This window comes from Alexandromys fortis, unplaced genomic scaffold (genome assembly GCF_014885135.2).
Source record: "Alexandromys fortis isolate MF-2015 unplaced genomic scaffold, M_Fortis_MF-2015_v1.1 scaffold_127, whole genome shotgun sequence".
Lineage (NCBI taxonomy): Eukaryota > Metazoa > Chordata > Mammalia > Rodentia > Cricetidae > Alexandromys > Alexandromys fortis.
Window position 1 is genome coordinate 3377013 of NW_026068006.1, and position 12853 is coordinate 3389865.

A 12853-nucleotide genomic window follows, 5' to 3' on the forward strand; every position below is an offset into this window, starting at 1 on the left:
CCAGTCAACACCATCCTTTTTGTCTTGACTCTCCTTTGTCAACACCATCCTTAGGAAGAACTTGGTATCCTTAGTCTTTATAAGTTAAAAATTTCCCTTTTGCCCTTTGGCGAGAGCCAGCCTCGGTTCCTCGTCTGCAGGTGTGTTCTGTCCAGGTTGCTCTTTAGTCAGCTTCAGGACATAAGGGCTTCCAATAGATTCACTCAGATTGGGTCAAGTATATAAGAAATATCTTGGCTAAGTTTTAGTTTCTGTCAACTAGATCCATGTTAGAGTCATCTGAGAAGAGGAAGCCTCAACCGAGAAAATACCACCATAAAATAGGGCTGGAGGAAGCCTGCGGCACATTTTCTTGGTTAATTATTGCTGTGGGAGTTCCCAGCTCACAGTGGATGGAGTCACTCCTGGAAAAGAGGTCCTGAGTTGTGTAAGAAAGCAGACTGAGGACCATCCCTCCATCACAGTTCACTATACACAGGTGAGGTCAGTAGTAGGTATCACCCCTGCCTCACCATTCTTTGGTTAGAAGAATTCCAAGGCCTCTGACAAAAACCCTCACAGAAATATTTTCTTACTTGCAGGTCGAAGCCCTGAATACTGAAACATGTTCTCCACTTCTTTAGTTCTGCCATGATTTATTTTGTTCTCTTGATTATTGTATTGAATTGCGATCTGTGTTTATATTAACATCTGCGGATTCTGCCGTGGTTGGGTATTGCTCCACACAGTAGGCTGGATGCTAGAGATTCAAGAACATTCTTTGACTCTCTGAAATTTGGAACCTAGTGGGCTTTTCACAAGTATATGCCTGCTTAAGTATTCTATGTTTCTAAGGCAAGGTATTCTACCTAGTAAGGATGAAACATCTATGTCACTAGCGGCTGGATTTCCCCATGTGCTGACTTAATTTAGGAAAAGAAGTATCACATATAAAATTAAAATAAATAGGATCCCACAAGGTGTAGAGAACTGACTTCTGTGAGTTATCCTCTGACTTCCATACATGCGGATAGTGGGCAACACATGCACTCTCTCACACACACAGACAGATACAAACACACATACACAGACACACACAGATACAAACACACATACACACAGGCACATACACAGACACACACAGATGCATGCACATACACAAACACACACAGTGAGAGAGAAAGAGGGGGGAGAGAGAGAGAGAGAGAGAGAGAGAGAGAGAGAGAGAGAGAGAGAGAGAGAGAACTCCACCAGGGCATGGTTACCACAAACTGGTTGGAATCCCTGAAGCTGGTGACCAAATTTTAGGCTTTTCCAACTCTAATCTTTGCCCAACTTACCTGCTCTCAACGACAGCTCCTACGTACATTTTTTAAAACTTGTCTCTGGGCCACAGGCAGTAGGCAGTGTGTGGATGCTGCAGCGGAAGCCGTTTTAGCCGCTGCTCTTTTAGTTTCTGACACTGCAGCACGGAGCCATTTCTTTCTCTTGGCAAATTGCCCATAGCGAAGGATATGTGCTGAACAGCTGAAATCAAATGACATGAAAATGAAGCCTTAGAGACAACATAATTTAGCAGGCTTTTAGAAATATGTAATGGTGAATTTCTGAAATGAAATCTTTATCCGATATTGATCAGATCGCTGCAATATTCTGAGTCCCTGTTTTCTTTTTTATTGATTTTATTGAGCTATACATTTTTCTCTGTTCCCTTCCCTTCCTCTCCCCTTCCCTTCAACCCTTTCCCATGGTCCCAATGCTCCCAATTTACTCAAGAGATCTTGTCTCTTTTTACTCCCCATGTACATTAGATCTATGTATGTCTCTTTTAGGGTCCCCATTGTTGTCTAGGTTCTCTGGGATTGTGATTTGTAGGCTGGTTTTCTTTGCTTTATGTTAAAAATCACTTATGAGTCAGTACATATGAGAAATGTCTTTCTGGGTTTGGGTTACCTCACTCAACATGATATTTTCTAGCTCTATCTACTTGCCTGCAAATTTCAAGTTGTCTTTTTTTCTGCTGTGTAGTACTCCATTGTGTAAATGTACCACATTTTCTTTATCCATTCTTTGGCCAAGGAGCATTTATGTTGTTTCCAGGTTCTGGCTATGACAAACAATGCTGCTATGAACAGAGTTGAACATATGTCCTTGTGGTACAATTGAACATTTTTGGGTATATATCCAAAAGTGGTATTACTGGGTCTTGAGGAAGGTTGTTTCAACATCCTTAACCATCAGGAAAATGCAAATCAAAAAAAGAAAACAAATCTGGGATTACATCTTGCACCTATGAGAATGGCCAAGGTCAAAAACACTGATGACAACTTATACTGGAGAGGATGTGGGGTAAAGGGAACACTCCTGCTTGCTGATGGGAATGCAATCTGGTACAGCCCTTTTGGATATCACTATGGCTATTTCTCAGAAAACTAGGTACCAGCCTTCCCCAAGTCCTTGTTTCCTTTGTCCAGCATCATATTAGACGTTATCTATGGAGCCCAAAGTCAAAGGAATTTGTATGTGAAGGCAACTTGTAGTTTCCACAGAAATGTGGCTATTGTCACGGTTGTTCTTTATTGCGGAGTAATCTCAATCTCAGGTGTGGACAGCTTTCTCAAACATCGTGATGGAGTTTGTGCTCAGTGCTGAAGCTGAGTGGGATGAAGTATGATCCATTAAGTGGTACCCATTTAGGATGCCAGACACCTACTTCATCCCTCCAGGGTTTTAACTGAGAATAGGATTTGTTTTTAACATAAAGGAAAAAAGTATCTGAGTCTAAAACAACATTCTGTTGTGTACCACAAAGTAATTACATCATTTTAGACCAATTTGTATTTCTTTTCCCTGTATAAGTGGAAATACATCTCACTTCCCTGATTTTTTTTTACTCAGCATTAATTTTCATCACTATGGACTCATGAATACCAACTTAAAGACATGTTCTAGTCCAGTACCACTTAATCATTTAAATCACCCTAGCTTTGACTGAGGGAGGCTCTTTCACTTGGTTCCTGTGCCCTTCTGGTAAATTCACATCAACTGATTCCCTGGGGTTTTGGTTTTATTTCTGAGAATGTTCTTATTTTCTGCCCCTTGCAGATGTTCTAGACTAGAGTGATCCAGTAGAATTCTTGTTGCCGTCCTAGAAGCGGCCATCCCTACAGAGCCCAGGTTCCGTTTATTACAGAATGGAGTGGGAATGAGTGTTAGATGTTGGTTTTAGGTTTTGAACTTTCAGTGTGCACAAAGTGTGACAAAGAATTGTGTGCACATACTTGCCTGGGGACATGCACACACATATTTCTTTCCGCATGAACCTCCGTTTACACAGAGCTCTATTCCTACTGATAACCCCAGCGTCATCCATGGATCCCTCTAGTTCCTCCTCTTGCTTTGCTTCAAAGTCCCACTCCAATAGCCTGAGTCTTTGTAGATAGCTCCCACCATTGCTACCTGTTTGTTTAATTGTTCATCTTTAGTTTATAATTATTGCTGTGTCTGAATAATTGTTGTTGCCCTGTGAGCACATCTGTCATTTAGAGAATGGTGCTTGTGTTTGTCCTCTTGAGCCTTTGGCCTCAGTCTTTATTCAGTTTCAAAGTCACATATGTGGGTATCTTTCCCTAGCTGCTTCAATGCATTTATTCCCTATATTTATAATACCCTTAGATTCTCTAATGATAGTCTACATTACTGCTTAGATACCCTGGCATCTATAATTTATTTTAAAATTAAAATTTAAAACTATGGTGGTTTGAATGAGATTGGCCTTTATAAGCTCTTATGTTGGAATATTTAATCCCAGTTGGTAGAACTGTTTGGGAAGGATCAGCAGGTGTGGCCTTGTTGGAAAAGGTGTGTCACTTAGAAGAAGGTTTCAAAAGGTCACACCAGACCTAGTGCATGCTCTTTGTCTCCTGCTGTGTCTCAAGACGTGAGTCCTCAGCTACTGCTCCAGTGCCATGATCCCTGCCATGGTGATCATGAACTCCAATCTTCTGGAACTGTGAGCCAAATTAAATGTTTTTTTTTTTTTATGATTAATAAAAGGGTTATTTATTTAAAGGGAAAACTTACAGATCACTGTTCTACACAACTGCCCTCAGTGTAACCAGGAAAGGAGTCTAGTAGTCAGAAGCGGAGTCCAAAGCAAGTGAGTGAGCGCATGTCTACCGCTGCTTTTTAAAGCAAAAGAGACCATGCCCAAGTGGGCTGGTATCTTAAAGGCTATTGGCTGAAGGGGCAGAAGGAGCTCCTGCAGCAATGGGGGAAAAGATGCTTGCTGGCTCACTCAGCTCATTTTCTCATACAGCTCAGGCCTGCTGACCTAGGGTGGCAGACATATGGGCTGGGCCCTCCTGCATCCATTAACAATTGAGAGAATTCCCTACAGATGCACCCATAGGCTAATCTGATTGAGGCAATCCCCCAGTTGAGGCTGTGTCAAGTTGACAGCTGAAGCTAACTAGCAAGACTGTATCTCTTCTGATTATAAGGAAGAGGAGCCCCTACACTTAAGGCTCAGAGAGCCATTGTGGAAGAGGGGACTGGAAGACCGAGAGCCAGAGGATGGGGCCAGGACATCTGCTTTGATAGTGTCCTATCAGACAGGGAAGTTGAACCCAGAAAATCTCAACAATGGGGTTGCCCAAACAAGGCCTAAAGAGTGATAACACCAATTGGATAACGCCAGAGTGGAGTGGGGGAGAGCTCACACGCCTGTGCCCTGGTGAAGAGCTACAGACAAGTAGTGGTTGTTGAAAGAGGGAGGAACAGTTTTTCTCCAGGGACAGGACCACTGACAGGTTAGCCAGCCCCAAGAGGTCAGCCATATATGTGTATATAACAATCATAATTAAAGAGCTAGAGGCTGTGAATTTGAGAAGTGGGAGGAGTTAGAGGGAGAAGGGGGATGAGTAAATACAGTCCTTATATTTGAAGTCCTAAAAACCCAATTAAAAGTAATACTTACTGTTAAAAGAGTAAGAGACAAATTAGCACAACAGAAATGGTTAAGAGAAACAAAGCTAATATGAATGGGCATGCCCCCGCCCCGGTAATATTAAATGGTTTTCTTTTGTAAGTTTTTCTAGTCATGGATTCTCTTAATAGCCATAGAAAATAAGGTAAAAATTTACATAGCTTCAAACCTCTGTAAACTGTATTTTGTATAAATTTAAAATTTATGATGTTATAAATCTGATTACAGTACCATATAGTTTAATCAGCCCCCCAATCTTGTCTATTTTACCTATTTCTTAACCCCCTATGCCTTTTTAGCCATAGGCAAACACTGATTTTTAAAATGGCTCAATTGTTTTACCTTTTCCAGAACCCCCCACAGATGGGGTCATGCAGTGTTCAGTGTTACACACCAGCTCCTTCACTTGTCTTTGCACTCTTGCGTGTCTGGTCATAGACTGATAGTTCATTTCCTGTTTGTTCAGCAAGTACTCCTTTGTACAAATATTATCAGCACTTACATAAATTATTAATTATAGATTGTTCTTTACCCTAACGAGTTCTTTGAACACAGTATTTTATATGTGAGTATGATTTTATCTATATCCTACATATTTTAATAATATTTTCATTTCACCATTTTAAAATTTTCCCTGGTGTCTCTTTTGAACCATAACATCTGTATGTGTTACATAGAAAAGTACTGTTTACTAAGCCAGCTAATTTAAGGTTTTGCATTTCTTTTGTTGGTTTCTAGCTTAATTCCTTTTTAAAATCGTTTAACATGCTGTGTATAGTTTAATAAAATATTCACATGCATACTAAAGGGAACTTGAGAAATGAATTATTTGTTGTGCCATGGAATTGTGTATTCTGTCCATGTCCAAGTTGACTGATTATGTGTATGGTTCAAACATTTTCTATACTTTCTACTTGTGGCTTGATTATTACTGAAAAAAGTGGACAGCTGAGGTCACGTTGTATGTTTCTCCTTGCAGTTCTTCAGCTTCTGCCTCAGCTTGTTGTGTCTTCATATTAGGTAAATACACACTAACAACTGGTATGTTCCCTTGGATAATTAATCCCTTATTATAAATCACCTATTTTTATTTGTTTTTTTAAGTTAGTAATTGTCTTTTTATTTATAAAAAACATAGTCATATGACTCAAAAGGGGCTTTAAGAGTACATTCAGTATATACAGCATCTAGCTTTAGCAAAATATCAAAGGAAAGAAAAGAACAAAGGATAAAACCAAAAAAATAACAAAACATCACACCAAAACAAAGAAAACTACAATCTCAGAGAAAACCACTGACCCCAAACCAAACAAACAAAGTTAAGTTGTCCTTGAACACATAACAGGAACACAGCCACTGATTGTAAGAACATTTTCACGACAAGTACAGCCACGCCATTCTGGGGTTTCAGGGTCGCACCCTGGCTAAGGCTAATCCTATAATAAGTTGGTCATGGTATGATTCTTTCAGCCAACATGTGTCTGCATGCATATTGAAGACCAAAAAAAAAAAAAAGAAAGGGTATGGAGAGCAACAGCTGTCCAAGACAAAAGCTCATGGTGACATCTCAGGATAGTCTGCTTCAACAAGGCCACGAAACAGGGAAATCTGCAGTTGATGAACCAGCAACTAAGACAGCTAGAGAGGGACTTCTGTCATCTCTGCGGAGCATTAACATAAGCACCACACGGGCATGACATGGAGTAGCTTCAGCACTGGACTGGAGAGAATAGGATGCTTCTTGGTGTGGTCAGTCTGGATAGCAGCATGACATCAACGCAGCCTCTGTTGACATATCTCCCTTGGCATATGAAGGACTGAGGGCTCAGTCAGCTTACAAAGGTTCATAGCAATAAACTTTCAGAGTAACTATGAGTAGAATCATATCCTCCATATATGTTATGTCCCTCACTGGGACCGCTTGCTGGTGGATGTCAGGGTTCTGCATAATTCTTGGTGGGTGTGTTTTCAACCTCAAGGTTTTTTTTTTTTTTTTTTTTCCTGATGGTTTCTTTACTCCGGAAATAGTGAGTCAACAGACCCATGATTTAGAGATAGCCCACCTGCAGGGAGGTTGATATTTGTTTCACTGGTGGGTGAGTTTACAGCTAGAAGAGGAGGAGACCTTGATCATAGAGTGGAGAATGTCCGAGGTTCTGGTTGACTGTGGCTTCTTTTAGCTTTCTCAATTATTGGAAAGGATGCTGTGACACTTAGTGTTCCTTCTGCAGCAGCTCCGTTGGCAGGAGGTACTCATCCTGGGCTAAGGATTACTCTACCTCCTGTTGCAGTTTTTCTGACTGCATCTGGGAGACAGTGAAGTGATGCTGCTGTTTGACTGCTAAGTGCTTTTCCCTGGGTTCCTAGTTCCCTCTGCTTCAGTAAGCTCTGAAATATTTCCTCCATTTTTTGCTCCTTCTACTGTTGCTGGTTTTGGATGCTGCTGGTTTCTTCTTCTTGGTCCTTACAGAGCACTTTCAAATTCACCAAGTGGTGGTTCAGGAGGAAACAAACTTCCAGAAGTTTTATGTTCTCTTGCCTCAAAATGTCCACCTTCTTCTTTCTTCTTTAGCTGAGACTGCTTCATCAGTAGCTGGCTCAATCACAATGGAAGCCTAGCTCCTTGGTCAGTTCACTGAACTTCTGTAAGGCCTCAATGTTCTCACTCTTCAGGATCTGCAGGTCTGGTATGATCTGCCTATGCTCCATCTTGAGCTTCTCATAGGAAGGATTTGGCCCGTGGGAGGCCTTTTGTTGAAGAATCCTTCAGGGATGGGGATCAGGGGATCTTGCAACTCGTTTCCTTGGTTGGTCATAAACTGTAGCTGAATCGTCAGACTCTCCACCTTCTGCTTTACCTGCTTCTTGGTGAGGAGGCTTGGGGTGGATGGTGGCTCCCTGGAAGCCCCCTGGACCATTTCTTCCTTGCTATTTTACACTGAGGCTGAAGGCCAACTTTCTTCAGCCTCTCTCTGGTCTCTCTATCTCTCCATTCTCTCCTCCAAGCAGACTCTACGGTCTTGTCAACATGTTCTTGGGTGAACTGTAAAGGCCCTGAAGGAACTCTTCAAGGGCAGTTGATGTTGCTACAACACAGGTGATATCAGAAGGAATTCCAGGGTTCTCCACAATAGAATGTCCAGTGAAGAGATCGCTGATATCACGGGGAACTGACTAACCAGCTTTCCTCACAACTCCAGAAGTCAGGTTTCCCTTTCTCCTGGTACACAAGGATCCCCTCCTTCCAAAGCCAGATCTCTCTCTCTCTCTCTCTCTCTCTCTCTCTCTCTCTCTCTCTCTCTCTCTCTCTCTCTCTCTCATTGAAAATCCCTCAGTACTTTCCATGTAGAAAACTGAGTGTTTATCTCCCACTGAAATTATATATCCAGAAAGTAACAGTATTACAGAAATTTCTGTGGGTTGTAATTCTTCACAAGTACCCGCATCTCCTAATTCCCAAGAAATTAAGACTCGATGGCAATTGGAAGGACACTTTTTAAACAACTTCTTGGTAAGGAGCCTACCAAGAGGTTATTTGATTCACATTGATAAATACTGGCAGATTGCATTAACATGTTGCCCAGGATCTATAGAAAATCACTACCCAAAGAACCCACTTTTATGAGTTCTTGAAGTCCTTGGGTATTACCAAAAACTACATATAAAAATCCTGTAGAGCTTGCTGTCAATGCACTTACAGAGTGTTCTTCCAAAGGACCAGGAAAGCTCCTCTTTTTATTTCTGATAACTTCCCTTCTGTTTTTTTTTTTCTGAAGCGAGTGTAGCTAGTCCAGTTTTGTTCACCCTCTGTTTACTTCCCACCTTTCTCTGTTTTCATTTATACAATGTGGGATTTTTATTGATAACATATCCTTAGGTCTCCACCCTCACTTTGATTTCGCTTGATTTTAATAGGTCCATGTAGACCATTCATAGTCAATGTGACTATTGATGCATTTAGATTGAGATTTACTATGTTTGCAAATATCTTCTATTCTTTTTTTTATTATTTTTATCCTTTCTTTTTTGCATCATCTCTCCCTGTTTGGTATTGTGAACACTTTATACTTCCTTTAACTATTTTTAGTGGATAGGGTTCATCAGACATTTATGTTGTTATGGTCTTTCCAGTTTTTGTTTTCTTAAATCAAAGACTTACTGTGTAGCCCAGCTGATATTAAAGTTGTCATGGTCCTCCTTCCTCAGCAAACAGAGGCTGGGATTTTAGATATGAGCCATCCATCATGTTCAGCTCATTATAATCAATCTATGTCCAATTTCAATTAATATTATTACTGTATCATAAATTTATTGTATCAGTGTCCCCAATATATGCTCCTATCCCTTTAAAAATTCAATATTTTATTGATTCTTTGAGAATTTTATACATGCATACATACATATACATAATACGTACACATAATATATGTTCTTATTATATTCATTCTCTACTCCTCTTCATAAAGCTCCCTAGGTCCATCATCTATCTCCCTATGACTCCCAGTGCTGTATTTTGTATTTTTTCTCTTCTGCCTCCCCATCTTAGAACCCAGAATTCAACTGGTCCTGCCCATATGCTCATGGTGTGGGGACATCCACTGGAGCATGATTGATTGGGGCCACACCCTTAAAAACTGCCTTTCTGTGGATAGGAAATATTAACTATATTTCCTATTCTTTCTAACAGAGCCAATACAGGATAATTGTCTATTATATTTGACAAGCAACTGCTGATTTGTCTTAGAGAATAAAACATGTTAATTATCCTCTGTTATTCCAGATTTTATTTTGTAGATTTAATTTATCTACGGAAATACCCTCCTCTCTTTAGAATCTTTGTAAACAAAACAAATCAGTTTGCAATCAATTATTTCAATGTTGTTAGCTCATCACTATTTCATTTTCTTGAAAGTGATTTGGTTGGGTACAAAATTCTAGGTTTGTCATTTCATTTTTCTTCCACCATTTGTAATATTACATTTCCTTTGTTTACATGATTTCTGATTGGATATTGATATAACTTGTGCCCTTGTTTCTGTAAGGTAAAGCATTTGTCTGGCATATGCTTATTTCTTTTTTTTTAAATAAGACATGCCAAGGTTTAGTGCTCACTGGGCTTCCCAAATCTATGGTTTGCAGCCTGTCATTAACGTTAGAAAACTGGTGATCCTTATTATTTTATATATTTCTCCTGAGCTTTCTCTTATTTCATGGGTGTATAGTTTTATGCCTTTGATCTTTTTTCACAATTTTTGGTTAATCTGTTCTCGTATTTAAGCTTATTGAATTTTTGTAGCCCTATAATCTATGTATTGAGAAACCATCAATGATAATTTTCATTTCTTTTACGTGATATTTTGCTTCTAGCATGTCTTTTCTTTTCTCGTTACCCATCTTTTTTTGTTTATATCTACTCCTACAGGATGTCAAAATTTTCCATTAAGTTCCTTGATATGTTAATGAAAGCCATTTTTAAAATTTCAATAAGATGACATGCCATGCTGAATAAGGGTAAATTAGGTAAATAGCCTATATTGAGAGGGTTTGTTTCCTGACAAAGAAGAAGGTTGTGTTTACTGTTTGCGACAGCTGTGACATCATGGCTTTAAGTTTCCTTTCCATGGTTTTGTTGTGTTTTTGTTGAAACCTCCATGTCAAGCATAGCCTGTGCCGTCTTCTTTCACTATTACCATGTCTGGCAAGATGCTGGCAGGAACATGGTCTGTAATTTTTATTTTTGGCCAAATCTCAAATCTTTTAGTGGGTAGTTCCCTGGGCTGGCATCGACACTTTGTTTCCTAGTTCTTTCTTGACCTTTGCTTTGGTTGAGGAAGGAGTCTAACTGGAGCTGAGGTTCAAGGACGACTTTGGGTCAGGCTTTGGCTAAATTTCCCAGAAGGCTGTTAGGAGGACCTTTCCTGGTACATTTAAAGATATGTATCCCCAGCATTCCAGATAGGTGAGGATTATACAGGGATTTTGCTGTGAGGCTTTCGTAGGGATCCTGTGGTAATATCCACCAGAGTTTGGGGCCCCAAGACAGCTTTGAGAGCCTGTCTTCTCACTACCTGCTGACCTTCACTCAGCTTCTCGCTGTTCATTCTATCACAGTATCATCCCCTAAGTCTGTCTTTAGAGTGTGGCCTTGATCTGTTGTGATTTTCTATAATTGGCTCTCCTTAGAGATGTGGGGCCTCATGGTTTGTGCTGTGACCTCAGTTCTCCAGTTGATCTTAAATTTTGTTTGTTTACTGCCTTTTTTCTTGCTTTAAGTACAAGAACGATAACATCTAAGCTCTTGACATTCTACAACTTAAGCTGTAAGATCCTGATATTCTGTCATCTTTCCAACTTTCTACTTGTTGCTTCTTTGCTTTGGAATATACTTTATTATTACTGAATGCAGTTGTTTTGCCACAGAACACCAAACTCCTCATCCAATTGTAACAAACTAACTTCGAGCCCAACAATGTCTCCCACTCCCACACCAATAAACCCTACCACCTCTGCTAACCATCTCTAACTAGTTATTTCTAATAGCTCTGTTTTCTTGGACTCTACACACAACTGAGACTATATTGGTCTTTCCATGTCAAAAGATCACACTGTAGTCTAAAAATTTGTGCAATCATTTTTTTTCTCATAAAATATCTTGTAAAGAAATTTGTTTGTTCTTCTTTGCACACCCACAATGCACCTCTAACTTCTCCCAAGCCATGCCCTAGTTTTGCCCTGCTCTACAGTGTCCATTTGGCTCTTTGAATCTTGAACATTAGAACATTAGAGGCTGAATCCACCCAGTGACTGGCAAGAAGGAGGTGAGGGTGACTGGGGGAAGCAGGTAATGCGGTACACAAAGCGTTATGAAGTTCTCTCTTCTTCCTAATGCACATTTCTGTCATTTTAATGTTTTGCAGAGGACACAAAGGATTCTAAATTTCTGTCTATCATAATCCCAGTGTAGCAGAATGTAGTATTTAAAAACATTCATCTTCCACATGGGATTCATAAAGATAAAACTGCGAACTAAAGTTTGGTTGGCGGGAGGGAACGAAGACATGTCAATGAGCGCTGGTGATGCACTATGCTATGGTATTCCCCATAAGCGCTGTTGACATGGAAGATACCCAATCAACCTTAAAATACCTGCTCTAGAAAAGATCAGCAAGGTGCAAAAGAGGGAATGAGTTATTCTAGCAGAAGTGGAGGCCAGCAAGTGAAGCGTCAGCCTTTGTGTGGTAACTCTTTACAGACAATAACTGAATTCTTGTTGGGTGTTTGTTTATTTACATGGGGAACAGGCATTTTTGGTGGGGATTTGTTTTTTGGCTACAATCAGGTTTTTTTGTGTGTTTACACGTTCATGTGCAAAAAGTTACATGTATATGTGGGTGTACATATACTTATTTGAGTGCATGTGTATAGAGGTCAGAGGTCAGCTTTAGGTGTCAATTCTCAGGTACCATCAGCTGCAGCCAAATTGCCAGTGAAGAGTAGGGCACAGCTGGAGGATGGCTCAGAAAAGGATCGAGGTGCATCATGGGTATGCTAAGAATGGCAGAAAAATTGCTGTACAAGATCTTTAAAATTTTTTAAATGGCAAAAATTTTCCCCCTTTTTCTGTTTGTTTGTTTGTTTGTTTGTTTATTTATTTATTCAAGATTTCTGTCTCTTCCCCGCCACCGCCTCCCATTTCCCTCCATCTCCCCCAATCAAGTCCCCCTCCCTTGTCAGCCCAAAGAGCAATCAGGGTTCCCTGCCCTGTGGGAAGTCCAAGGACCACTCACCTCCATCCAGGTCTAGTAAGGTGAGCATCCAAACTGCCTAGGCTCCCACAAAACCAGTACGTGCAGTAGGATCAAAAACCCATTGCCATTGTTCTTGAGT

The 12853-nt window shown here is 40.2% G+C and overlaps 1 protein-coding gene and 1 long non-coding RNA gene across 5 annotated transcripts in view; one reads left to right on the forward strand and one right to left on the reverse strand.

Annotated features, from left to right (window-relative positions):
- LOC126513263 (uncharacterized) overlaps positions 1–12853 on the reverse strand; it is a 575392-nt gene that overhangs the window by 241193 nt on the left and 321346 nt on the right. The window lies entirely within an intron of this gene.
- The window catches only part of Inpp4b (inositol polyphosphate-4-phosphatase type II B), a 696298-nt gene that overhangs the window by 17291 nt on the left and 666154 nt on the right, over positions 1–12853 (forward strand). The gene's annotated exons all lie outside the window — the stretch shown is intronic.